The sequence below is a fragment of the Triturus cristatus genome, chromosome 8, assembly GCF_964204655.1.
Source record: "Triturus cristatus chromosome 8, aTriCri1.1, whole genome shotgun sequence".
NCBI lineage: Eukaryota > Metazoa > Chordata > Amphibia > Caudata > Salamandridae > Triturus > Triturus cristatus.
In genome coordinates, this window is record NC_140591.1 from 100,479,546 (window position 1) to 100,506,746 (window position 27,201).

Here is a 27,201-nt window from a genome sequence, read left to right on the forward strand (position 1 = left end):
TATCTCCCGACTGTATATGGAAGGGGTCTATTTTCCAACCATTACTGAAAGACATGCTAGAAAGATATCTATACATTGTGCTCACGATGTCACAGAAGTTCCTCTGTCTCACTGCCTTATGTGTCTGAATGCCTTTTCCTGATCCAGACTGACCAAGGCTGCCTGAACCTTTCGTCTTCTAACATACTTGATTGTGACTTGGACCATGGCCCGTCTGTCCACGATTTGCCAACCCTGTGTCCCACAGGACTGGTCAGGGTAGTCTATCTTTGAGATGACCTTTTTCAGATGGTTGGCCACTACCTTTGCTGGTCTTTTTGTAGTCCACATTCAGGAGCGAGATGGGCCTCCAATTCGTGGTCTTCTCTCGCTCCCTTTTGCTAGTGCACCAGTGTTATCATGCCTTCTTGCAGAGAGTGTGTCATACTGCCCTCTTCCACTCTTTACTTGTAAAGTTCAAGCAAATTTTGGCTGATCAGACAGAGTTCCACTGGGAGACAGTCTTTGCACATGGTCTTGCCTCACATGGAGATTATGGCTGCCAAGTGCAGTTTGCCTAGAGTGAAGCATGTAGTCAAGCTCTCTCATTCTGACGGACTCAGGGGATTATTTACAAGCCCTTATCGCCACCACAACATCACTTTTCAGGACGTTGTGGTGGCGATAGGGGCTTCGCCTTATTTACAAGGCAGCATTAAGCCACTTAGTTACGCTGCCTTGTATATAAGGCACCCTTTCACGCTATACTTAGCGTGAAAGGGGAGCTCAATGGGTGTTGCTGTGAACGTTTCACCGCAACACCTATTGTTTTTGACACTGCCTCATATTTACAAGGGTGGCATGAATATTGGCTAGCGCCAAAATTAAGACCAGGGAAAACCCAGTCTTAACTGGGCACAATGATGAAAAATGTTTAGTTTCTCCTAGTTTTTGCTGTTTCCATGTGTGCTGCGTTGTGCAGCACACATGGAAACAGCAAAAGGACCTTGATTGTTTATGTGCAGGAAGGTGTCCCGTCCTTCACATAAGCAATCATTTAAAAAACTTACATTTTGCAACTTCCATGTGTGCTGCATTAAGCAGCACATATAGAAGTTACAAAACGCCATTTAAAGATTGTTTATGTGCAGAAAAGGATACCTTCGGGCACATAAACAATCAATCCCCTCAATGCAGGCACTCTTGCACTATGGTGCAAGGCTGCCTGAGTTGGCGCTAGGCAGCAAAATTTAGCACCAACGCAGGACCGCACCATATTGTTGTAAATTGGTGCAGCCCTCCGTTTTTCGAAAGTGAAGGAGCGTGACGTTAGCCTTCTTGGCTTAACGACCAACTTCGCCACTTTCCTTGTAAATATGCCCCTCAGCGTTTTTGAGATGCTCTCTAGGAAACTAACTGCTTGCTCTCCTCGGACTACTTTGGTGAGTAAAGCTCACTATAAAAGTTGGCTATAACTCTCATAACTTTTTCTTTCCCACTTTGGAGGTTTCCCTCAGAGTCCCAGGCTCCATCAATGGGTTGTGGGTCGAATGTTGTTTCTAAAGAAGTGCAAGTTGCAGTTCTAACCCTTCTCGAGGTTCTTGGTTCTAGATAGGAAGATGATTTTCCCAGATTCTTTCCTGAAAAGCTCAGTGAGCCCGTTTCATATTTCCTGCAGGTGGGCATCCAGGTCCTATCCACTGAGCTCGAGTTCGAACAGTTGCTGCAGTTTGTTTTGGAGCCTCCCATTACCACTAATTGCCAGTAGAGTTAAGAGGTCCGTCACACTCCGCAAATCTACAAATGCAGTTCTGAGGTTTGCCATTAACTTATCATTCTTGTTCTCCCACAGTGAGCAGTTCAGTTTCTGGGAAGGTGAACCAGAGAGGAACTTCCCTGTAAGCTCCTCCTCCAATCTCTGTGGTCAAAGAAGGGGATGGCAACCATGGAGCTTCGTACAGACTTTACCACTGTGGATGTGATAGAAAGTTAAGCTAGGAATGCACATAGCCATTTATCCCATACCCTTGATTACATTCCACAAGGATACCACACCCACCATCTCCACCAGCAGTATAGACATCATGTAAATCCATACAGAGTCTGCTGCAGTGTGTCCATCCCCCTTTATGGTGCAGTTGAAGTCAGCACCCATCAGGATAGTCCAGTAGGTCACATGCTGCAGTATATGGACCTGTAAGTCGATTATTCTTCTCTAGGGGGTGCATACACACTGATAAACCTCACTGGCTCTCCAGACCACGAGTGGTCCATGATCAGAACTCTGCCGTTAACCTGCTCTGTAACCTTCTCAACAGTGAAATACTTCCACCTGATCAGAATGGCAGCTCCTGAGGACTTGAGGTCATTTTCTCTCTACCAAAAAGATGGGCTGTGCATCCACTGGCCTTCGAGTTGGCTGGAAAACTGAGTGTACAGAATCCATCATTCCTGCACAATGCAGATGTCTTCGTTCTCGGCTGCTAGGAAGCGCAATGTACCAGCGTGTCTAGACTGACCCTTCACACTTCTGATGTTCAAGGTGAAAAAAGATATAGGCATTGTCTCGACGCTAGCTGTTGGTGTCCGGGTTTAAAACCACTACAGGGAGCAAGGCTGAAGCTACTCTACTAGGGGGAGCGGGGGAGGTGGGGGGCCTTAGCTACCTGCAATTTCTCCCGTCCTAAAACTTCCTCCTCTGTTACTCTGATAAGTATTGCCAATTCTGGCACCTCTTGTCGCCACATGTTTTCTTCCTCCTCTTCCGGTCCTATGGCTGGTATCTTGGTGAGCTTCAGGAGCAGTCTTCGCATTTTGGAGTTTTACATCAAAATCTATTGGGGTGCCCTCCATCTCCTCTAAGTTCTCTTCTCCGGAGTTGATTAGCATATGCTCATCGTCCCCTTGCTCTGCTTGGGAAGTGCAGAGCTTCTTCAGGGTGTCTTTTCTTCTTCCTGCAGGTTCTTGGAAATCATTGTTCCTCTCCTGTTCCTTGTTGCCCTTCTTAGGTTCTGGTCTTTCTCCCATCGAAGGGGGTGTTGGAGGTACAACTGCTTTCTCCTCAGACTTGGTGCACCTCCTCTCTTCCTTCTCCTTAGCATGTAGTGTCTGGGACCTCATCTAGCTTCATTCCTCTGGCAGCACATTCTCACAACTGCTCTGGTTTGGTTCCTCCTTCTTGGTTCCTCCTTTCTTCTCTTTCTTTACCTTCTTCTGCGGTCTTGCCTTGGTTGATGTTACTGTTTGTTACTTCCTCATCAGCTTCAGACACTGGCTTGGGTTCCAAATCATTCTGCATTTCCGAGGGTGGCAGTGCTTCTTTTAATGCTTCTTCCTCAGTGGCTCTCTCCAGGCGGGGTTCTCCTGCTGCAGTTGCCATCTTAAGGGGGGTGATTGGTTCTGCTTGTTTGCACAGTTCTGCATCATGTGCCTTTATGACCTCCATCTTCTTATTCTCAAGACCAGCTTGTGGCTGTGTTGTCTCTCTCGGAGGTGGGTCTTCTTAGGGCATCCTTTGTGTCTGGCTTGGATTTCTTCCCTACATCCTCTCTTGAAGCCTTCAGGAATGCATTTAAACTTGCATTGGCTGCTGAGTCCAGCTGGGGTGTAGTAGTTCTTGTGGATGGGTCACTGCTGCTGCGTAGGTCTTCTTTCTTGCTGACTAAGAGCATTGGTAGTATATATGTTCCTCCACATCACAGAGGTTGCAGATCTTTTTGCCATTGTACCGGCTCACTTCATATCCGGTTGCTTTGCAGAACCTGCACACCTTCTCCGAGTAGTCCTTGGCCTTGTGTCCCATGGCATTGCCTTTCCTGCAGGTGAAGGGTTGTCCCTGGTACCTTATCATGCCCTCATCCACTCCCAGGTGGAAGCTTGACAGTAGATGCCTCAGGCCATCCTTCCCTGCTTGGACCTGCTCCAACCTCAAGGCCGCTTGCCAGGCTGTGTTCTATATTACACTTCTGTCCAGAATTTTGGTGGGTCTCTTCATGATGGTGCCTTATCTTCGGGATGCAAAGTCTTTGTTCAGGATGTGAGGGATGGTCATTTTCATCATGATCCTCCTCTCTGTTGATGTCTGCTCCCATCAGACAGACATGTCAAAGATGTTGTACCAGACTACATCCTTCTTGGACTGGAAGCTTAACACCTCTGATCCTGGGACCCCTGCTGGTGCACTCCCTTATCGAGATAAAGGTATTTAACCAGTTGGGGGCCTGCCCATGTCTCTAACCTCTCACCTCATCACTTGGTTAGGAAGTACCCACTGAAGGGCTTGGGGGCTTTCTTCTGTTTGGCCCTTCCTCGCTCTTTCTCCTCGAGGTTGATTGCACTGGCACCTTCAGGTTCTGCTCCCTTGGCCCATTTGACATCCTTTCCACTAGTGCTCAAGCACTGGTACTGATGTTTGGAAGGAATGCCTGGCTGTCCGCACTGACTTCCTCTGAGAGGTTGGGTCCTGGAGCCTGGGTGTCCATTGGAGGATGCCTTCTTTGATGTGCACTGGGAAGCCAGAGTCCAACCTTTAAGTCATTTTGAGCAGCATTTCCACCTGTATTATCCATTTCACTGGGGTTACTTCAGGATTACTGGTTTTACCTATGGGGTCTACATTTCAATTTGCTGGGTTGCCACCGTGGAGGCATTCTCCTCCGTGCAGACAGCATTGTCTGTACTACCAGAAACACTTCACAGGACTCCCAAGAGCTAGGGTGAGGGTTATAGGTGTTCCCACCTAAGCATGGATCCCTCACTCCAAAGCTTGAGTCATGCAGCCCTGTGAAGTGTGTTAGGAGGGTGTTTTATCCTCCAGCATTAGTCCATCCAAACGCCAGGAAAGGAAAGAAAAAAGGAATGCAGCAATTCCTTGTGGACCAAGTGGTTCCATTTTGCACCCCTCGTGGGCAAACAGACATTAGCACTCTTACTGGCTGATTCGCGTTAACAGGTGCGCTATATACTATGGAGCACCATCTATACGGTTCTTTGAGAATTTGATATATTCCAATTCAGTGTGACCCTACATTTTAACTTTTTGAGATACTTAGATGAATACTATGATCATTGACATACCGAACGTGGGGAAATTGATGTATATTTCGACCGTATATTGTGGAGATTTTCAATTGATTTGATTGCTTGTCTTCATCACGCTTATTGGATCTTGGGATCAGTTACATCGAGCCATTAGCCTTGAGAAAGTCACAGTACTTATTAAGTACGGACGAAACATGTGTTGGCTGTTTCTGAACATTGGATTTTAAACCAATAAAGAGAACGTTTAATACAGAAGTTTTGACAGACTTTCATCTTTTCTGGTGGAATTGTGGAACACTTTGCATTCTTAGAGGACTTTTGTATATATATATATTATACATTTATTTACCAACCAACGAATTTGACTGATTATGGGTGTGCGCAACTAGCTGGCATTCTTCTTTGTAATCATATTGACAGGTTGATTTCATTTGAGATGTCATCAGTGATGTCACTGACCATGTCATGAATGATGTAATATGTGACATCATCAGCAGTGGATTGCGGGCGCGCGAGATGTAGTTAATACAACTAACTATATCGGAGGAATTTCAATGGTTTTGTTCGAGTGAAATGTCCAGCTAACTATAACACCCCTAAAACCTATTTTTTTTCAGTGAATTTCTAAGGTTTTTTAAATGCTAATTCCTAACTATATCAGGCCTGAAACCTATGTTTTTTTCAGTGAATTTCAAAGGTTTTTTAAATGCTAATTCCTAACTATATCAGGCCTGAAAACCTATGGTTTTTTCAGTGAATTTCAAAGGTTTTGTAAATGACAATTTTTAATGTATTAATTGTTATACTGATTTTTTGATACTGATTTACTACATTGTTTAAACTGTTTATTTTTAGATATTTTAATTTTTTTAATTACATTATACATTACAATACAAAGTATACTTTCTCAGAATGAATTACTTTAGTTTAAATAGTTTGCAAATAGGCAATAGACTTTTAAGTACAGTAGTTACAGTTGTTGCAATGGGAAACACAATTTCAAACACAAAGCAACACTGAGATCAATGTGAATTTCTAGTCAAATGCAATTAGTTACTTTATGGATTACTTTTCTAACCACAGGACTGGATGCTAGATTCAGTCCTTGGACATCTCCTGTAAACAGTTGAGTAAAAGCGTTTTGGTTACAGTAGTAATTTTTAAGGATTATTATTGTATTTTAAAAGTTGACACTTAGAAACTTTTTTCCATAGAATCACCAATGTTATCCTATGGCACAAAATTCACTCAGCAGGTAAGTGGTGCTATCGTTACTTTTTCTTACTTAGTGGTGGATCCTGGATCCAGCACAGGTGAATCTCCTGTAAACAGTTGAAAGAATGTGTTTAAGTCATACAGACGATTTTTTAGGAATATTTTTAGTTTGTGAAAATAGACACTTAAAAACTTTTCTACTTAAAAGCAGACAATGGATTCCTATGGAAGGAAATACAAGTTACTGTTAAGTATGCTTACAATTACTTTTCAGGGTCAGTGCTGGACTAAAAGATGCAGCCCTGGGTTCTCTCCTGATAACAGGTGAGTAAATCGTAATTCGTAGTTCGGCTGATTTTAGAGGAATATTTGTACAATGGTAAAGGAAGGGGGCGGGGCCTGAGGTGACATGTGCAAACACGCCCTGTGGCGCGTTTTAAGTTGGGGAATTAATTCCTCTTCAATCCTGCGGTCCCCTGGGGGCCAACTAGCCCACCAGGTACCTTCAGTATGCGTCAGGGAGCTGCGTTGTAGAGCGGTGTTCAGAGGCCACGCCCCTTTTTATAACACTCTGCAACGCAGCTCCGTGGCGCTTCCTGGAGGTACCTGGTGGGCTAGTTGGCCCCTAGGGGACCTCTGGATTGAAGAGGAATTAATTCCCCAACTTAAAACGCGCCAGAGGGCGTGTTTGCACAGTATCACCTCAGGCCCCACCCCCTACCTTCACCACTATACAAACGCGCCCCGTGGCGCGTTTTAAGTTGGGGGATTAAGTCCCCTTGATTCCAGAGGTCCCCTAGCAGCCAACTAGGCCACCAGGTACCTCCAGTGAGCGCCACAGAGCTGCGTTGCAGAGAGGTGTAAAAAGGGGCATGGCCTCATTACACCTCTCTGCAACGCAGCCCCCTGGCGCATACTGGAGGTTCCTGGTGGGCTAGTTGGCCCCCAGGGACCCCCAGTATTCAAGAGGAATTAGTTTCCCCCTCTGCAAACGCGCCAGGGGGCGCGATTGCAGAGTGGTGTAAGGAGGAGGCGTGGCCTCGGCCTGATCTCGGTGCTGCCCCTATTGGACCCTTCTGTGCCCCCAGCCGACCCCCACGCTGATCCTTTGTACCCCCAGTCTCTCACTCAGATTCCCCTTATTACTGAGGCGGACTTCCCCACCCTCCTCAGCAAAGTCACCTCAGGATCTCCCATTGATTGCTGCCCCCCCCAAGATCTTATGCAAGGCCTTTACTGCTTTCCCCCGCCCCCCCTTGGCACTGCTGAACAACTCCCTCACCTCCGGCCTAGTCCCTAGTATCTTCAAGACAGCTGAGGTAGTACCCATCCTAAAAAAAACAACAGCTGATCCCACGATTATGAGCAACTTCCGCCCCATCTCCCTCCTCCCTTACCTCGGTAAGGTGCTTGAGACCCATGTTACCAACATCCTGAGCTCGTTTGTTGAGCAGTCCCATTTTCTTGACTCCCAACAAGCCGGCTTCAGGCCCGCCCACTCTACTGAGATGGTCATACTTTCTGTCATGGAAGAACTGCGCAGGGGAGCTGACTCTAACACCAGCCAGGCCCTGGTACTTCTGGACCTCTCGGCCGCCTTTGACACGGTCGACCATGTCATCTTGGTCGACCGTGTCAGGCAGGCTAGGATAGGGGGTCCCGCCCTTGACTGGGTCCGCTCATTTCTCACCAGCCGCCAACAAGCGGTCCGGCTATCCCAGTTCTCCGCGGACAGGGTTGGGCTGACCTGCGGCGTGCCTCAGGGATCCTCTCTGTCCCCACTCCTTTTTAACCTATACCTCACCCCTCTGATCAGTTCTCTCCGAGATAAAAATGTCTCCGCATTTAATTATGCGGACGACATCCAGTTAGTCTTTAACATCAACTCCTCGGACCAGTCAGTCTCCGACTTTCAAGCCACCCTCTGCCACATCAGCAATTGGATGGGGGCAAATCACTTGAAACTCAACCCCGACAAGACCGAATTGGTTCTTGTCGGAGGCCCTTCCAACCCCTGGAACCCCAACTTCTGGCCCATCAGTCTGGGTCGTCCTCCCCGCCCTACTGATTCGGCAAAAAGTCTGGGGGTTATCATCAGCAAAGACCTTTCGATGAAACCACAGATAAATGCCACTGTCTACTCTTGCTTTTTTCAACTCCGCAAAATCCGGAAAATCGCGCGCTTCCTCACCACCGAAGCCCTTACCTTGGCCCTTCTGGCTTTAGTCATCTCCAGAATTGACTACGCCAACTCCTTGTACGTAGGCATCCCTGACTATCAGCTTAAACGCTTGCAGCTTGTTCAGAACCAGGCGGCTCGCCTCATCTTCCATCAACCGAGGCACCACCACACCCGCCCTCTACTAAAATCCCTGCACTGGCTCCCTGTTTCTGAACTCTGCAAATTCAAGTTAGGCTGCCTCGTCTTTAAATCTTTGGTCGGCCTTGGCCCCTCGTTCATCTCCTCTCTCATTCACCCGTATGTCCCCTCCCGCAATCTGCGCTCGGCTCATCTGGCTCTTCTCAAAGTCCCCAGAGTCAAGCGCAAGAAATGGGGCGGCTTAAGATTCTCGTTCCTAGCCCCATCTCTCTGGAACACCCTCCCCCTGGACATTAGATCGGCTTCGCCTTACACCCACTTCAGATCCCTCCTCAAGACTCACCTATTCCGCTCGGCGTACAACTAAACCAAATTTCCTTCTTTTCCTTGCTCCCCCGCTTCCTCTTCTTCCTCACTCCTGCTTTCACCCTCGCCTCCCTCTCATCCCTCAGGCAGTTGCTTTCCGTTCTTTACCTCAGCGCCAAGAAACTGTATAGTGTACGCCGCGCTTTACAAATGCTTTTCACATTACATCACATCATCCCGGTGTTTTTTTATTTTTTTTTTTAGAAGGGGGGGCTGTGTAGCCCCTCTTCTTTTTCAAATTTATTGGCCCTGGGGACCCCATCCCCCAGGGCCTGCCCCCAATTTTTTTTTTTTATAAAAAAATCAGGAAGGGGGCCGCGTGGCCCCCCTACCGAGGCCATAATTTGCCCCAGGGACCCCATCCCCGGTGCATGGCATTTTTTTTTTTTTTTTTTTTTTTTTTTTTTAAGGGGGGCTGCCTTGCCCCCCTCCTGTGGCTCCTTTTGGCCCCGGGGACCCCATCTCCCGGGCCGTTTTTAAATTATTTTTTTTATTTTTAGGATGGGGGCCACGTGGCCACCCTCCCGGGCCACTACTAGCCCCGGGGACCCCATCCCCCGGGGCCTGGCCACCTTGTTGGCTAATATGCTGCTCCCCATGTGGAAAAGCAATCTGCTTTGCTTCATTGAAGCGAGAGCAGGTTTCCCTGCTCTCGCTTCAATGAAGCAAAGCAGTTTGCAATGGCAGGGTGGGAGCCGCGAGGCTCCCGCCCTGCCATTGCACACAGCAATGTCCCGGGGGTGGGCACCCCGGGACACTGCAGGAGCCGGCCCTGGGGGGTGGTAGTCCCCAGGGCCATCATTGGCTCCAGGGGGGGCCGCGCGGCCCCCCCTCCCACTTAATTTAAAGCCCCGGGGGTGGTGGTCCCCGGGGCTTGGGGGTCCATAACGGACCCCCTATTTTAAATATTTGGTGCCCCGGGGAGGTGGTGGTCCCTGGGGCATGTGGGGGTGGGGGGGCTGGAGCCCCCCCACACAGGGTTTTTTATTTAAAAAAAAAAAAACAAGCCCCGGAGGTGGCGGTCCACAGGGCTGCGGGGGGGCCATGAGCCCCCCGCATACATTGAAATAAAGCCCCGGGGGTTGGTGGTCCCTAGGGCAGTGTGGGGGGGGGGTGATTGGGACCCCCCCACACTTTTTTTTTAAATTATGCCCCGGGGATTTGGTCCCCGGGGGCAAATTAGAATATTCAGCGCGGGAGGCCGCGCTGATTTTTTTTTTTTCGGACGAAATTCGCGCTGGGTGAGAGAATCTCACCGATTTAAAAAAAAAAATTGGCCCTGGGGGTCCTTGTCGGACCCCCTGAGCAGGCCTAGGGGGTCAGGGTGTTTCTACCCTGCCACCTTGTCGCGTTTGTTTTTTAGGTTTCTTGTGCCTCGGTTCTACCAAGGCACAAGATGGCTGCCAACACTTCCTGATCTGGAGTGTTGACAGCCAATTAGAATACAGCTCGTGCACGGCAGGGTACGCTCTGGGTGCGGGGAGGGAGCGCAGATCCTCCGAGGCCATAGATATATCTATCTTGTTTAACTCTAATTTTCTCAGGAACTACTGAACGGATTTATACCATTTCAGCAAAAGGCACGAGTCTGAATGGAGGACTACCTCTTTGCCAAATTTGGTGTAATTCCGTTCAGCAGTTCGGGCTGTAGCTGCGTCAACAGGTCCTATGGGAAAATGCATGGGGAAAACGCATTTTGGGACCCCCCCTTTTTTCTCGGCCCCCGCTTAACGAATCACCGTGAAATTTTCAGGATGGGAGCGGACCGGAGCTGGCCAAAAGTTTGGAAAATTTCGCGAAGATTCGTCAATCGGCGCCAACGTTATTCCAAATAGAATGTTGCGGATTTCCTATGAAAAATAGGTCCTAACTCTGTCTACCTACTGGCGACCGCCAGTAGGTAATATATATATATTTACTTAAAAAACCATAAGTTTCAGGGGCGTTATAGTTAGTTGGACATTTCACTCGTACAAAACCATTGAAATTGCCCCGTTATAGTTAGTTCAGCTAACTATAACTTGCGCGCCCGCAATGCACAGCGGATGACATCACATATTACATCACTCATGACATGGTCAGTGACATCACTCATGACATCACGGATGACATCATCCAGTGAAGGTGTGTTTTTCTGAAAATTAAATATGTTTTATATATGTATATCTCAAGGTCGATGGAAGAATAAATGGGTATATAAGTGTCTAAATGGATAAAAAAAAAGATGAAAAATTGATTGTATAACTGACTGATTAAGTGTATGTTAGTGAATACATGGGTTAGCAAGTAATGGTTAAATATGTGTATCAGTCTCTCACTTTGTGTATAAGTGGCAGCATGGGTTGGTGAGTAGCTACATGAGTGTCTATATGGGTTATTAGTTGGTTCTATGAGTATCAGTATGAGTATCTGTGTGGTTAGGGGGGTATTACTTAGTGCATAGATGCATGAATGTGTGACTCACTGTTTGTATGTGTTGAACACAGCATGTATGCAGGACGGTATGGGTGTATGAGTGTGTATGGGTGTGTGAGTGAATGACTGTCTCAATTGTCTCTTTATGAGTAACTACATATGTTTTAAACTAGTATATGTGAGTATTGGTGTGAGTGAGAGATTGGAAGAGTTCCTGTATAAATAAGTATGTGTTTCTATAAGTGATTGTTTAAGAGTAAGTATGTGTAAGATTCTGTAGAAGTAAGTGTGGTGTTGTGTGTATAACTGTATATATAACTAAATAGATGTTTGATACTTTGCATGTGTGACTATGTGTGTGAGAATCTCTATGTATGAGGGTCAGTGTGTAACAGGATGTATAGGTGTATGAGTACAAATGATGAGTGAGTACATGTATGACTGACAGTATAGAACTATTGGTGAATGAGTGGATGTGTGTGTAGATCTTGGAATTACTGAATAGGTGTGTTGTAACTGGTATTGGTATCTCCATTGTTTTGAAAATGTTAGCTTCTATTTTTGAGTGTGTGTATATCAAAGCTTATTTTAGGGTGAGAGGAGGTCTGCCACTCTATCACAAGGATGACATCATCAGTGATGCCATCAGTGATGTCATTTGAGATGTCATCAGTGATGTCATCAGTGATGTCACTGACCATGTCATGAGTGATGTAATATGTGACCTCATCAGTAGTGCATTGCGGGCGCGCGAGTTTTAGTTAGCTGAACTAACTATAACGGGGGAATTTCAATGGTTTTGTATGAGTGAAATGTCCAACTAACTATAACGCCCCTGAAACCTATGGTTTTTTCAGTGAATTTCTAAGATTTTTTAAATACTAATTCCTAACAATAACGTGCCTGAAACCTATGGTTTTTTTCAGTGCATTTCAAAGGTTTTTTAAATGCTAATTTGTAACAATAACGTGCCTGAAACCTATGTTTTTTTAGCTAATTTCACAGGTTATATAAATGCTAGTTTCTAACTATGCCTACAGAGGTAGGACATGTGAAGAAAGAAGAAAAAACCCACAGAAAGAAAAAAAAGAAATGCAGGAAGAAGCAACAGAAGTCCTCAAAGACGAAGAAAAGTGCAGGAAGAAGGGAGACGTGCAGAAAGAACAAACAGAGGAGCAGAAAGAGGCTTTGTTGCAAAATCATCCAGTACCCTCAACTTTTTCAGATGGGTACTGGTAGTAACTGACTGACTAACCAGTCCTAGAGCCAATGCTATGCTAAAAGACACTTAGAATACAGTTAAAACACCTACATACACTAGGGAACACTATGCGTTGGGGTACCGCTGTGATTAGGATGACCTCCTCTGTAAGCCCGTAGTACATAATAGGGCAGGGGGATTAAAACTATCTCTTAAAACGCACCACAGGACGCGTTTGCACACTGGTGAAGGGAGGGGGGCTAAGCTGACATGTGCAAACACGCCCTGTGGCCGTTTTTATTTGGGGGATAAAGTCCCCTTGAATCCTGAGTGTCCCTTGGGTCCAACTAGCCCACCAGGTATCTTCAGTTAGCACCACAGACCTGAGTTGCAGAGAGGTGTAAAAAATGGCACGGCCTGGACCACGTCTCTGCAACGCAGTGCAGTGGCGCTTACTAGAAGCACCTGGTGGGATAGTCGGCCTCCAGCGTCCCTCAGGATTGAAGGGGAATTATTTTCCCAACTTAAAACGTGCCACAGGGCGTGTTTGCACACGTCACCTCAGGCCCTGTCCCCTCCCTTCACCACTGTGTAAACGATCCCGGTGGCCGTTTTAAGTTGAGAGATTAAGTCCCCTTGAATCCTGAGGCTCCCTGGGATCCAACTAGCCCACTACGTACCTCCAGTAAGTACCACAGAGCTGCGTTGAAGAGAGGTGCAAAAAGGGGCACGGCATAGACCACCTCTCTGCAGTGGCTGTTACTGGAAGCACCTGGTGGGCTAGTTGGCCCCCAGGGTCCCTCAGGATTGAAGGGGAATTTTTTCCCCCAACTTAAAACGCGCCACAGGGCGTGTTTGCACACGTCACCTCAGGCCCCGTCCCCTCCCTTCACCACTGTGTAAACGCGCCATGTGGTCGTTTTAAGTGGGGAGATTAAGTCCCCTTGAATCCTGAGGGTCCCTAGGGTCCAACCAGCCCACTAGGTACCTCCAGTAAGCGCCACAGAGCTGCGTTGCAGAGAGGTGAAAAAGGGGCGTGGTCTCTGAACACCTCTCTGCCATGAAGCTCCCTGGTGCATACTGGAGGTACCTGGTGGGCTAGTTGGCCCTCAGGCACCCTCAGTATTCAAGGGGAATTAATTCCCCAACTTACAACTCGCCAGGGGGTGCGTTTGCACAATGGTGAAGGAAGGGGGGCGGGGCCTGAGATGACATGTCTGCAAACACGCCCTGTGGCGCGTTTTAAGTTGGGGAATTAATTCCTCTTCAACCCTGACAGTCCCTGGGGGCCAACTAGCCCACCAGATACCTCCAGTATGCGCCAGAGAGCTGCGTTGTAGAGAGGTGTTTAGAGGCTACGCCCCTTTTTACATATGCTTATTGGAGGTACCTGTTGGGCTAGTTGGCCCCCAGGGACCCTCAGGATTGAAGCTGAATTAATTGCCCAACTTAAAACGCGCCACAGGGTGTGTTTGCAAACATGTCAACTTAGGCCCCGCGCCCAGTGGCATGTTTTAAGTTGGGGGATTAACTCCGCTTGAATCCTGAGGGTCCCTGGGGTCCAACTAGCCCACCAGGTACCTCCAGTAAGCGCCACAGAGCCGTGTTGCAGAGAGGTGTAAAAGGGGCGTGGCCTCAGAACACCTCTCTGCAACGCAGCTCCTTGGCGCATACTGGAGGTTCCTGGTGGGCTAGTTGGTCCCCAGGGACCCCCAGTTTTCACGGGGAATTAGTTCCCCAACTGCAAATGCGCCAGGGGGCACGTTTGCAGAGGCCTGTAAGGAGGGGGCGTAGCCTCCGGCGCAATGCCGAACTTTTATTTTTAAAGAAGGGGGGCTGTCTGGCCCCCCTTCTTTTCCTAATATTGTTGGCCCTGGGGACCCCATCCCCCAGGGCCTGCCCCCGATTTTTTTTTTTAATTCAAAAATTTGGAAGGGGGCCGCGTGGCCCCCCTCCCAAGCCCATAATCGGCCCCAGGGACCCCATCCCCAGGGGCATGGCCATGTTCTTTTTTTTTATTGAATTGGAGGGGGGCCGCGTGGCCCCCCTCCTGAGGCCACTTATGGCCCCGGGGACCCATCCCCCGGGGCCAGCCCTCTCCGTTGGGGACCATGGGGGAGTCCCCAATCCCCTCACGGTCCCGCCAGCTCCCCGCGTCCTTCGGGAGCCAGCATTGCTTTTCCACATGGGGAGCTACTAAGATGCAGCCCCCCATGTGGAAAAGCAATCGTCTTTGGTTTTTGGAAGAGAGAGCAGGTTTCCTAGCAAACAACAGTGTCCCGGGGGTGGGCACCGTGGGACACAGCAGGAGCCGGCCCTGCGGGGTGGCGGTCCCCAGGGCCATCACAGGCTCCAGGAGGGGAGGCCGCGTAGCCCCCTCCCACCACTTACAAAGCCCCGGGGGGTGGTGTTCCCCAGGGCGTGTGGGGGGAGGCTCAAGCCTCCCACAGGATTATTTATTTTAAATAAAGCCACGAGGGGTGGCGGTCCCTGGGGCAGTGGGGGGCTGTGAGCAGACCGGAGTGCCCCACGAGTTTTGAAAATTTTGCGAAGAATCGTCAACCGGCGCCAAAGATATTGGAAATAGAATGTTGCGAATTTCCTATGGAAAATAGGTCCTAACTATAACAATCTACTGGCGACCGCCAGTAGATTATATATATATATATATATATATATATATATATATATATATATATAAATATATATAATATGTGAGGCCCCCCCCCCCTCCATTGAGCCCCAAGAGCTCTGGGGACTGTCATCTCCTGGGGCTTTATTTTAAGCAAAGAAGGAAGGCTTTCATATGCCCTGGAGATAACCACCTTCCCAGTGCTAACTTAAAAATTATCAGGTGCCAAATACATTCATTAAAGTGGGAGGGGGCAGTGCGGTCCCCCTCCCTGGCCACATACGGCCCTGGTGACCCCATCCCCAGGGCCCAGTTGTAGCTCAATGGAGGGGAGCCGCACTGCCACCCTCCAAGGGCCGATTTAGGTCCTGGAACCTCATACCCTGGGGCAAAGCCATGTCTCCTGGGTGTCCCCCAGGGCACCCAGTGTTTAGCGAGGGGACCGCGAGGGGAGCCTCAAGGCCCCTGCTGCCCCAGTCGGCTTCCCGTCTCCTGCAGAAGCCAGCATTGCTTTTTATAGACAGGGAGCTGCCAAACATTCAGCTCCCTGTCTGTGAGAGCAATCTTTTCATCGGTTTCCCTGCCCAAAACAGACAAAAACTCTGCTCTCAGCAAGCAGGAGTGTTTTCACAGCTCTCGCTCGCTGAGAGCACAGTTCGTGTTTGCTCTGTCAAAGCTCCTGTCATGCCAGAGCAAACAGCTATGTCCTGGGGTGGGCACCATGGGACATAACAGGAGACGGTCCTGAGGGGTAGCGGTCCCTAGGGCCATTATTCATTCCAGGATAGGGGCAGCTTGGTCTACTTTATTTCTTCTGCAAGGGCCGGCCCCAGGCTAGTAATGGCCCCCTTGGCCGTAGTATTTATTTTTTTAGGCCCCGGGGAGATGGTGGTCCCTGGGGTCCATGCAGCCCCCACACATTGTGTTTATTTCCCTGAGGAGGTGGTGGTGCTCCACAGGCTTTCAACAAGCCCAGGAGGGGCTCCTTTAGCCTTTAGTAAAAACAAAGCCTCGGGGAGGTGGTCATCCCCAGTGCTTCTAGTAGCCTAGGAGGGGGTTCCGCGCAGCCCCCCACCATTATTGAAAATAAAGCCCTAGGAAGGTGGCGGTCCCTGGGGCTCAAAGAGCCTAATGAGGGGGGCCTGGTGCGCCTCAACCTTTTTTTTAACAAATGCCCCTAGGACCTGGCCCACCCAAGGGCTCATTTCAAAAGAAGCGCGAGAGCTAGGGAGGGTCAGGGTATTCCTACCATGCCCCCTTTTATTTTATTTTTAACTTTTTTTGTAGGACTCGGCTGAAGCCAAGTCCCAAGATGGCTGCCAACATTTCCTGGTTGAAGTGTTAGCAGCAAATCCGATTTCAACACAAGGACTGTCAGAACCTCAGAGGATCCGGGTCCCTTGATATCTAAATTTGCATTTCTTTCAATAGCTCAAGCTATTGATTTACACCAAATAACAAAAACACTCTTTCTGGACCTAGAGCTAGCTTTCTGCCAAATTTTGTGTTATTCCTTCCAGCAGTTCAGGTTGTATGGGAATTAAATTATGAGAAACACATTTTTGGCCCCCCTTTTTCTCAGCCCGCGCATGACAGATTACTCTGAAACTTTTCATGCACAACAAGAATCCCCAGCACACTTTTTTTTCATAAGATTCGTCAAAAGGCGCCAAAGATATAGGCAAGTCAAAAAACACTTTTCCTATTGAAACATGGTACTAACTATAACTACCAACTGGCGACTGTCAGTAGGTAATATATATATATAGGGAGTTGTAATAATATGTTACTTTACATTTATTTAAAAATTTAGAAATTCACTGAAAAAACAAAGGTTAAAGTGATGTTATAGTTAGGTGGAAATTGCAGTTAAAACATACCATTTTAAATGAAGAATAAACCCAAGTGAAACGCACAGTTCTACTTATCTCACGTAAGAATAACTTGTACCCTAAAGTAACTATACGTTTTGCCCCCGCATTTTACAGTGTTGTCATTAATGATGTAATTTCAGATGTTGCAGTGATGTTATCAATGATGTCATAGAACGTCATAAGTGTAGTAATAAGGGAAGGAAATTAGCAGTGCATGGTCCGTGAGAAAGTTATACTTACTGAAATCAACATGTCTCTGAGTCTTTCTTTTAAACATTTTCCGTCTACAAAATGCAAACATAAAAACAGCCACAAGAGGGGAGTGCATAGAGCTCCAACTAGGAGTGCTTTAGAAAAAGTTGGTATGCTCTCCTGGGGTCATGGATTTAATGACCCAGGAAACTTGCTGTGTTTTTTAATGTTTCACTTTCTGCAGCCCCAAAACTTTAAAAATGCTTGGTGGTGCCCCCGCTTCTTGTAGATCACTACTAACAAGAAAAAAGGGCCTGGGGCATTATGGGATGATCCTTGCCCTAGCAGTGAATAATAAATTAACCGTTCTGGCCGCTCATTTCTTATTCACTTTTTATTTTTTTGCCTCCATGGGACACCCATATGTTTAAATTTGATTTGTGGCCGCAAGGAGAGCCAAGGGCTCTCATGGTCCCAGCTAGTGCGCATACTGGGTACCCGCGGAGGGCAGCATTTTAAGTGGGTGCCCACACTGGGCACCCAGAGCTCCATTTTTGTTAGGGGCTGTGGGGGACACCAGGTCCCCCACAGCCCTTGTTGCTTTCCCTGGCAGAAGCAAGATATTTTTTTACATTCTAGGTAGGTGCCCTGGTGTCTTCTTGGGGTATCTACAATGCAGGCCACATTGGGGCTGCAGGGGGGGAGCCCCAAGGCCCCAGTGACCTCTGCCAGCTGCCTAGCCAGCACCATAGTGGGTGCTGGCACCATTCCTTTGCTCCCACCTGGGCGAGACAGCATTTTTTTAAATGCTTCCGATGGGCGATAGCAAACTTCTATTCACTGCCTGGGCGAGAGCAGGCATGGTATGCCCACACTCTGCTGGGCAGGACACTACCGTTTCCAGGGGTATGGGGTCTCCGGGACACTGCAGACTATCGGGCACCAGGGGATGTGGTCCACAGGGCCTGACTCGGCTCAGGGAGTTGGGCTTCAGGCCCCCTCCCCTATATTTGAAAACAGCCTGAGGGACAGGGCCTGGTGCCTGAAGAAGCTCATGAGAGGAGTGTCGCCTGCCCTCCCTATAAAATCCATTGTGCCTCCAGTACGGGCTCTGGTCCACCCTAGAGGGCTTATTCTTTTGAAGACCCTGCTCTTGTTTGTTTTTTTTTACTTGTTTTGGAGTGGACTCGTTGATCCACTGCGATTTTTGGGCAAATCTTTAAAGATTGGCCTAAGGATACAGGGTATCCCTACCTTGCCCTCTTAGATCTGTTTTAATGTTTTTTTCCAGCACAAGGGACTGAGTCCCAAGTCCTAAGATGGCTGCCGCCACATTGTAGTTGGTGTGATTGAAGACAATCAGGTCTTATCTCAAGATCTGACGGGCCAGGTCAATTATACAACGTTTTGAGCCTTAATAGTGCAAAAACTACTGAACAGATTTACACCAAATCACAAAACGTCCACTTTCTGGATCACAATCTAGTTTTCTAACACATTTGCTGTAATTCTTTTTTGCAGTTTTTGCGATGTCAATTATCCTATGGAAAAATGAATGGGAATAAACTTGTTTTGCCGCCCCCATCCCCATTTTTCTCAGTCCCTGCTTGACAAATCACCCCAAAACTTCCCATGAAGCAGATGAGGTGGATGAGACTTTTTTTTTTATAGAAAGAGTCGTCAAATTGCACAAATGCTATAATCAACTCAAACAAGCACCGGCAAAGCCAATAGTTGTCATCTTTGAGACCTATTAGCTTTGTCAGTGGTTTTTCACCATGCAGTACAGCGTACTTAATACTGTGCAGCATGGGTACATATGGAAAAAAATCCTATTACATGGCTGGCCACGTCATTTTGTAGACGCAAGCTTCTGCGGTGTGCTAATCTTCCACACTCTGATGCTTCTAACTATGTTAATCGCATCAAGACTGGTCAAGAACATTTGCATTAGTGAAACACCTTTGAAGTACTGCAGTTCTATAATGTAAGTTTTAAACCAATGTTCGCCCCACAATATGGGCAAGTGTATGCCAGCCATGCAGGGAAAACGTTCTTCATGAAGCAGCAAGTAATTAGGAGCTCAGATACCAAACTGTCAATGTAAAAAATATCTTTCTTGTTGGTAGGGAAAAACTGTACAAAGTAAGGTGTGCATAGCTTGTAAACATTTTAACGATTAACTAATGTATAATTTTAATTGTTAAAAATATTTTAAACTATGGAGCATACTTACAAGGCCTCTGTGCCACCACTCTAGTGGCGCAAAAAGCTGAGCCATTTTTACAAGGTCACGCAAAGCCAACCTGCTTGGCTTTTCATGGCCTTGTAAATATGGCCCCCTTTCACGCATTGCTGTGTGTGAAAGGGGAGTTGCATGGGTGTTTGCATGCAACAAACAATTGTGAGGGTAGGATGTACACCAAATCATCTTGCTTTATCCAAACTTGTCCCATATTAGTCAAAAGGTGCGTTTAGACTGGAAATGTGCCCTGGTTAATCAACAACTTCAAAAGATGGTTTGCGTCCTCTCGCCCGAACCAATCGCACTGCTTGATTGCGCCTACATGGCGGTCATATATTTCTCCTTATCAAACGGTGTATTCCTTATCTTCCATCATTTCTAAACCATCGTTTTTAAGCCTCTTATTTTGTTTAAACTTTAAGCTTGAATCTACACTCAGAATAATATGCCATTTTCCATACTTCTTATGTTCGCACTGTGGCCCTCCAGACCTCTTGCAAGAACACGACTAATGCAGGATTCGTTCAAAGCAGTGTATTTATTAAAAATAAACAATACATTTCGGGCTACAAGCGCCCTTCTTCAGGGGTCACTGAAAAACAACAATAAAAACAAGGACCATTACCATCTTGATCAGCATTATGTTCAAACTTTCATTCCAAATGAATGCTCATTTTTCAAAATGACATGTTACTATGCAACCCTTTCATATTCCCCCATACTGCAGTTACAGCTTGCTAAGGGGCCATGCTGAAGGTAGTAACTGGGAAGACACTGGGTTCAGACGGGACCCCCCTGTAAATATCTATGTATCTATAGACCTTTCACCAAATATTTATGTTAGCATTTTGCTTCTTCCTACCACAGCCTAAGGCAGTGGGCATTTTAATGGCACATAAATATAGTGCCACTCAAACAACAGTTGGCTAGGAATACAGCTGAATGCACTTGACCCCACTAGTGACTGCTAGTCTCTATATACTCTAGGCTGTCTTCACAAGTGTTCTGCAGTAATCAAGACATTTATAATCACATAGAAAACAAGCACAATTTATGAGTATCAAAAGTGTACATGTACATTTTTATATTGAAGTCACCCCCTCACCTTTGTGAAAGACATTTGAAGCAGCTGAATCCACCTCAGGAGGGACATCTACTAACAACTTGTGTTATTGCAGCTTAGTGATAGAGTTGTTGGGTGCTGCTGACTCGAGGAGGACTTCTAGTAAAGTTTTGAAAGTCTGCTGTCTTGTTAAAGACTTCAAGCTGTTGCTCCGCCCTCAAGAAGTACATCCAGCAATTACTTGAGATACTGTAGCTATGTGAAAGGCCAACCTGATTAGCTTTGCCAATGCTTGTATAAGTCTTTGCCTCCGTTATTTTGTATGGGAGGGTGCTGCAGCATCAATGATTGGCCAAGTGTGGAGCTGGACTTACTACTGCTTCTGTTTGGCTACAGTAACATACAGGAAATCGACCCTACGTCACTCTCTTAGAAAGCGGTCTAGGCTCATTAACTCCTGCGACTGTCCGCTTGCTTTTATCCTTGCCAAGGGGACCACTCCCTTAAAACAATTCCTTGGTACCCATTAGGCTATTTTAAACACCATACCACCCTGCACTATTGCGCTCATCTTCACAGCTAGTATCAGAAGATCTCTGCCAAAGAGCCCCCTCGAGGGATCTGTTGGGCATTGCAGCACCGGCACAACGAGGAGCAGCCCAATGATGAAGCATGACACCCATTTGAGTGTGTGAGGGCATGCAGGTCTGATCAATCGGACCCCTGGATCCTTCTGGTCAGTGCCTTGGTCCCGACACAGATAAATACACAGAGTTGCGCTAAATTTAATTATTCAAAGCGGTTAAGAACGCAGTTAAAAACAATCATTACTTTTCCAAGAAAACGTTCCCCTCTTCACAAAGAGTCGTAAGCAATGCAGACCCTGCCACTGTCTGCTTATGCTTATGGTGCTGATAACGCCCTCTGACTAACAGTGGGTGTAGCAGATTTGTACTGTTGAAATCCTTGTTAGGCCCTCTTAGAGGGACCCCTCACCAAGCACATGCCACTGCAGCCTGCGTGTCTTGGTGCAGACACTGCACGAGATATAGGTAAGACACCCCACTAGCAGGCCTAAGCCCTAAGGCAGGTTGCACTATATCTCCAGTGAAGACATATCTGCATGAGCAGATATGCCCCTGCAATATCCATGTCGATTCCTGGATATTGTAAGTGACTAGGGAAGCCTTATAAAGTACATGGGCTGGACACTCGTCATCATGAGTTCCCCAGCTCCATGATGGCTTCACTGAATCTCGTCATAAGAAACATGCACTGAACCCAGTGTCAGCGTTATTAAAAATTGCACACAAGGGACACCTTAGAGGGCCCCCTGAAACCCACCAACACTTAGTGGGGTCACCGACTGGCCTAAGCCAGCCTGCTTCCACCAGACAGTGTTCTGACCTAATGGTGTGAGTGCCTGCGTGGCCAGAGTTTGAGAACAATGCCTTTCCTGGGTGGATGGCAGGTAGCTTCAAAGGACTTGCTGCGTTTGTAATGTGACCCCTGCCTCACCTGTAAGAAGGGGCAGGCCCTCCTTCCTGTCCTCACCCCTTTTTGGAGGGAATACAGGCCGGAAAACTCAGCAAGAGTAAGAGGTGTGCCCCCATTTGCCAACTCCACCGCTAAGGTGCTGGAGGTCAGGTGAAGTACACATTTCAGTGGCCACCATCTTGAGGATGGTGGGACTTTTCCAATCAGGGCTAGGACTAAGACCCCCTCCCACAGGAGGTGGGCATAATAGAGGGTGTAGACACTCCGGGTAAAGGGACCATTGGCCACTACCTTTCACTCCCTTGTAACGCCCTTAAATCTAGTATTTAGGTAGCATCCTCAGACCCTGAACTTTAGTTCCCGATGACCCAAGAAGAGCTGGACCTAAGAAAAGCTGGACACCAGCCGCACCAGGACGGCACAGAACTACTGGCCTGGCCCAAGCCTTACCGGGCTGTGTGCAGCCACCAAAGATCCAGCGACCAAAGACGACTCATCCTGCAGTCCAGCGACCTCCAAAACATTGGGAGCACTCTCTGCCTTCGACAAAGATCAAGATGTCCTGAGAACAGCAGACCTGTTCACCAACAACAAACTTCAAGCAACGCCTCTGTGACCTGAAGAACTGCAAAACCCTGCTCGCGGTTACTCTTCTGCACTGGACGCCTCCGGCCTGAGTCCAAGTGGCCAACCAGTCCCAGTGAGGTTCTCCAGCACTCAACGTCACCTGCAACCTCTGCACAGAGACCTCCTCAACCTGCTCCGGTGAGCCGTTTGTGACATCAAAAGCCACACCTACACCCACCCGCCCTGGGCCTTGGTGAAGCACACCAAAGGTGTCCCTACACCCCCAAGCATTGCGGCTTACCTCTCCAGCTGTTAGTTTCCTTCGACCGGCCTCCTGGCTTGAGCCTTCAGCCCTTTTCTGATTTTGCCTTTCTCCATTGCTTTACAGTGAGCACCCAACGCGGTTTTTGCACCCTGCACCCAGCCACCCCTGTGCCGCTGATTGTGTAGTGTTGGTACCGCTTTAGACTCTGCCCAGTGCTTGCTTCAATTCCGGGGCAGGTGACTGGGTTTTAAGACTCAGGGCGGGCGCTGGGGCATAATCTTAACCATGCATATGATTTTACCAATTATGCCAATACAAAAATGTGTTGTAAAAGCATGCATGGTTAAGACGTGGTCGTTATTAAGACTGCGTGGTTAAGGCATGCATGGTTAGGGAATACGTGGTACCAACATACACCTGACTGGTGACACCTGTGGTGGGTGGGTGTAAAGTGTGTTACATTTGCGGGCTGAACACTATAACGTGTCTAGCTAGACACGACACTGCCAAGGCCAAAGGCCACAGGCGGGATTGCGTGCAAGTGGGGTCAGTGAGCCCCAAATTCTGCCTCTGTGCTACGTGGGGCGTACTTTGGTCCCTGGTGTGGGGACTCCAGGCAAAGCACTCAACTTCACGGGGATACGGACGAGCACAACCTGACACCATAATGGGCCACAGTGTCGCCACCCCTGCTCATAGGCAGACTAAAATTGATAAATTTGCAGCCCCGCAGACCGCGGCAGCTAAAAATAGACACTGCTGACTCGGTTCCCTCTTCACAAGCTGGTCAACCCAACATCACGGATATCCTCCTTGCTCGTCAGGTCTCATGGACGGCCCTGATGACTAGTATTGGGGAGGTCAGAGGGGAGGTCGCCTTATTGGTCCAAGACCTCTGCAGCATTGCAGACCGCATGGCTGGGATGGAGGGGTGAGTCTCAGAACTCAAGGATTCTGTGACTACCCTCAGGGCAGAAGTGACTCACATGACCATGGTCTCCCGTACATTTTGAAAACAGAGCAGAAAAGGGCATGATGGAATAACTTGCGCTTTGTGGGCTTTTCCGAGGAAGCAGTCACCGTCCCCTGAAAGCTTTTTGGAGCAGTGAATTTTGTCATGGATTCCAAAGGGGCAATTACCTCCCTCTTTTGTCATGGAAAGGTCACATAGATCACTGGCAGAGACCCCCATCACCAGGGGCACATCCGCAGCCACTGAGTTAAGATCTTTACTATAAAGACAGAGATATCATCCTCCGTACTTCTGGAGAGAAGGCTCTTTTTGGACTACACCAGGTTGGTGCAGCAGCAACGTAAATCCTTTGAGGCAGACAAACAAAAACTGTGGGTGATGTGCCTATGTTACATACTCCGCTTTCGTTTTTTTGGTACCCCTGAGGCGGCTTGGCAGTGGGCAACAGAACAACAGCTCCTTAGTGGGGGCAGTCCCTTGATGAGGTTGAGGGGGGCCCGTAAGAATTGGGCACAGGCTGTTGGTTGCCCAGCCTCTTCGTCCATTGATGCCCCCAGTCCTACAAGCAGGGGTGGCAATGGGGCCCCTGCTGCCAGTGACCCCCATCCAGAATAACCCACAGACATGGGCCTGTCCCAAGCAGACGAGTGCTGCTGAGCACGGGCCTGCAGTGCTGCTAAGGTCGCCTACTGGACTTAAACGACTATCGCAAGCAGCATTAGATCCTTTTACTGAGTACTCTGTGGTGGGGCAATGTGGTTAGATTGGCTCCAAAGTTAGTTTCATAATGTATGTGGTTTACATTGTTGGGCGACAGATGCTTCTGGGGTGGAAGTGTGGGGAGGCAGGGAGTTGGGGGTTGGTTGGGGTGGTTTAAACTGGCTGGCTACGTGTTCTTGTATTTCAGGCAAGCTACGATACGGATATTCCTTTCTCCCACTAGTGCGCATGGTGGAGTTGCCCCAGTTCCTACATCCAGCTAATTTGCAGATGGCCCTTAAAATAACAACGTGGTATGTTAATGGCCTGAATTATCGCATTAAGTGGATCACAGCGCCATTTTTGCAAAGAGTCATGCCCCGGACGTTATCACTTGGTCACCCACTGCTCCTTCCTGGCCCGATATGGGTATGAGAAGGTCTACCATGCTGGTTACACTAGGGGCTCCAGAGAGGTGGCCATTCTGATCCATAAACGCTTACCCATGGTGATCTTCCATAGAATAACAGACCCAAGGGGAGGTATCTCACAGTAAAGGGAGCAATTGAAGGGGTTTTAAAACTTGATTAACGTTCATGTCCATCCCCCTCCCCTCCCCACACTGGATACAGTGAGAGGTGATGCCATTGAGATCTTTCACAGGAACTCAATGTTTATCTGGCCCTGAATGTGGGTTCAGTGAATTCCCTAGGAACCCTTTGGTCAGCCAGCAACGTTTTCATGCAGGGTGTTGCATGCACACATTTCCATGCCCAGGACAAGCAGAGACCAATGCATATGAGGGATTAGAGGCTTGCATCGCCCTCGCAGATAAGCATTTCTACATGGAAGAAACCAAATCGGGTCAGGTGATGCTGAATAGGCTGTCATTGAGACAACGGAGCCTCAACAAAGCCAGGCTGTGTTGGATTACTTCCCAAAGTAAAGTCTACGGTTGGAGGGACAAAGCGGGCAAGCTTTTATACTGGTTGGTGACCCACAGCTTGGCGGACAGAGTGGCCCCCAGCATCTTAGATCCCGCACAGGGATCGGTTACAGAGGCTGAAGATATTGCTTTCACATTTGTGGATTACTACTGCACTCTATACGCGTAAGGCCAGAGACCCCTGCACGAGTTTTTCTTCTCCTTTAATAGCAGACCAGCCACTGTCCACCCTCACGGCATCTGACGCAAGAGATCTGGACAAGCCCATCACCTCTTAAGATATCAACGTGGCCCTATCAGACATAAACCCCAACAAGTCACGGGGCCCAGATGGCTTTCTGGTGGAGTATTACCGGAGAGTCCAGAAACCACTGCTGCCTCATTTATTGGTGTTATATAATGAAGCCATAGAGAAGGGCCATTTCCCCAATGAGCTGAACGAGGTGGCAGGCGGTCCCCTGTGTACTGCGAGTCCTATAGCCCAATTTCTCTTATTAATACCAAACTTCAGATATATGCGAAGGTGCTGGCCAATCGAGTCCCTAAGGTCATCCACATGTTAATCCACAACAATCAATGTGGGTTTATTCCACACCGAGTCAAGCAGCATGGGATTTGTGGAGTGCAGGCAGCTGTGGCTCACCGCCATCTGATACTGGGGTCTACAGCCTTTCTCCTTATAGACTTCAGGAAGGCTTCTGACTACCTTGACTGGGAATTCTTATGGGATGCGCTATGCCACCTGGGCTTTGAGCCCAGTTTCATTTCGTATGTCTTGACGTTATATGCAGAACCCACGGCTAGGATACAGGTGAATGAGGACCTCCCACGGGCATTCCCAATTCAGCATGGTAGTAGGCAGGGATGTCCTTGGTCCCCCCTTCTTTTCACTCTTGCAATAGAGCCCCTCGCAGTGTGTATGCATTGCAATGAGTAGATCTGAGGGTTCCAATGAGGAGAGGGCTGGGAAGAGGACCGAATTGCCCTATAAGCAGTTGATGTATTGCTTTTTCTGGCAGACCTGGTAGAGGTGAGTCACTGACTAATCCATTTGTCAAACAATCAATCATGACTTATAAAGCGCCGCTAATCACCCAATAGGTTATCCAGGCGCTTGTTAGACCTGTAAGGTCAGGCTTCTGGCCTGCCCATCACGCACTTTAAGTCCCTCCTGATACCCTTGTCAGGTGATACGCAAGACCACAGGTGGCAAGCCCGTATTCCCCTCCACAGATTAAGCTTCCTTTACCACGTCATTCACATTTCACTCCTCCCTACCATTGCTTGGTCCCTGAACCAGACGTCCTTAGTCACCCAGATGAAGAAGGATCCGGAGAGGTGGACTACTCTGCCGTTCAATATCATGGGGAGAGTTGCCCTGTTTGAGATGATGGTTCTGCTACGCTTCTTTCATGTTTTGAAAAAAATTCTCCCTTCCCTTCTCCAATAGCAGGTTTACCAACACGCAGGCAGTGGTGCGTTCCTTCTTATGGGTTTACCGGGTACCGCGTGTCACCTTTGGTAAGTGCATGCAAATGACCTTCGACGGTGCCCTGGCGGCTGCACTTACACCTGTATTACTGGGCGTCTCTCCTTGTGGTCCTGAACAACTGGCTCTATGGTAACCAATATGACCAGTCCTACAGAGTGTAGCTGATGTTTATGTTGTGGGAGACTGTCATGGACCGCTTATGTGGTTCACCAATCCCTAC